This window comes from Pecten maximus, chromosome 2 (assembly GCF_902652985.1).
Source record: "Pecten maximus chromosome 2, xPecMax1.1, whole genome shotgun sequence".
In the NCBI taxonomy this organism is placed as follows: Eukaryota; Metazoa; Mollusca; class Bivalvia; order Pectinida; family Pectinidae; genus Pecten; species Pecten maximus.
In genome coordinates, this window is record NC_047016.1 from 34871864 (window position 1) to 34874083 (window position 2220).

A 2220-nucleotide genomic window follows, 5' to 3' on the forward strand; every position below is an offset into this window, starting at 1 on the left:
ATTTTTTTTTTTTTTTAAATCGAAAAAAACTTTAAAGTGTACATTAAGATAAAATATGAGTATTTTCTAAAGAAAGGAAATACAACAACGATGGCTATAGCATTCCTCAATTTAGACATCCTTATTAACTCTTCTCTGAAACCTTCTTCTCTTCTAACTTGGAATGCATTGAATGATGTATTCCGTTCACTACCGCCGTTAGTATTGTTCTTATCTGTAAAGTCTGATAAACAGTCTATCTAGTGTATATATATGTTGTGTTCGATGATCTGGAGTAGATCTAGTGTATATATATTTTGTGTTCGGTGATCTGGAGTAGATCTAGTGTATATATATGTTGTGTTCGGTGATCTGGAGTAGATCTAGTGTATATATATGTTGTGTTCGGTGATCTGGAGTAGATCTAGTGTATATATATGTTGTGTTCGGTGATCTGGAGTAGATCTAGTGTATATATATTTTGTGTTCGGTGATCTGGAGTAGGCTATTTTGTGTTCGGTGATCTGGAGTAGGATGTTTTGTGTTCGGTGATCTGGAGTAGGATATTTTGTGTTCGGTGATCTGGAGTAGGATATTTTGTGTTCGGTGATCTGGAGTAGATCTAGTGTATATATATGGTGTGTTCGGTGATCTGGAGTAGGATATTTTGTGTTCGGTGATCTGGAGTAGGATATTTTTTGTTCGGTGATCTGGAGTAGGATATTTTTTGCACATAAGGTTAAGACACCTTTAGGACAAAGTCTGTTAACAGTGCATCATGGTCCTACAGTCTTGGCTGTTTTTCATTATGTCGTCCTTACCCAAAAAATGTACTCTTTAAATGTTGAATTAAAGTTGGAAACAATTTTGTATGGAAATGCCCACCTAACGATGGATCTCAGCTCAAATATCTATAACTATGTGGAACCTTTCATCAAATCCTAGCCATATATTTTGATTTCTGAAATTCATTGTAAAAATATGCATGTTTTTATTGTATTAATAGTCTTCTATATGTAAATGTATATTGGGAGAAGACATATATAATTTGTAATAACTTGTGTCCAATCCCTTCTTCATTGTTTATTGACAATATACATTTTCAAGTCAATCACAATCAAGAAAAATATTTGTTACCTTTCTCGTCATAACGATACCTGTATGATGAAATCGTGAGGACACAAATGTTTTGTCTAACGAGATCACGATAATGCGATACATACATGACGTACATACGTCATAGTTGGACAACCCTGTCTCCATTTGATCATTATATATAATTAGTTGTTGGTGTCGACTTAATTAACGTTGTTGTATAACCATAAGTTCTTGGGATGAAGCAAATAATTTAGCTGACATGCAATTTCACAAACTAAATATTTCTAAGAGAGTGTTCATATCAAAATATTATATAATAGCATTTGATGGAATTCTGTAGGGGCATGCAATACGGTGTCATTTCGTTGAACGTTTGTCTGATAATAAATTACAAGATGTCATTTGCTTTCAGGACGTAAAATGTCCCCCAACCACACTTTCATTACTTTCCACATAATCGGACTTGTTATATATGTAGCCATGCAGATACCCAGCTGTGGCCACAAAAAGCATTTCACCTATAGACTGACTCTGTATTACAAATACGTCTTGCGGAGTTGGCTAATTGAATAACGAATCCTTCAAGGACACGAACCGCGAACGGAGCAATTTCAATTTCTTGCCTTTTTAGGATTGAAATATCCTTTTTACATAATATTCGAAAGCATTCTTGTGTCTTTATTGCATTACCGTTTATTACTGAAAGATAGATGTGTTGAAGGTAGTTTCTGTATATTTCTGCTTTTTTCGAAACCCCGAAAGAATGGACTTAATTTAAACTGCATTAACGGTTGGTAAGTCATTAATTAAACTTGCTGTAAGTGGTTATTTATGTTCGGTCTTAAACCAGAACGTCCTTACCTAGAAGTATTATATTGAACCCATGCCATCGCTACGTGTAGTTTAGTGTTATTGCGTCTTTGTCCTGTGTGACCGTCCATCCTTCCGTCCGTCCGTCTCACCCTTTTTCGACACTGTAGCGGATGTGTTTATGGATAGATTTTGATTCAATTGAGATGAGATTTTTATTTGTATCTTTGTACACACGAAGGAATTGGGTACATATTTTAATGATTGCCACACGTGTGTTTGCATTGGGCCATAACGTGTGCAATTTCAAATATGGACGTGATCGGACATTGG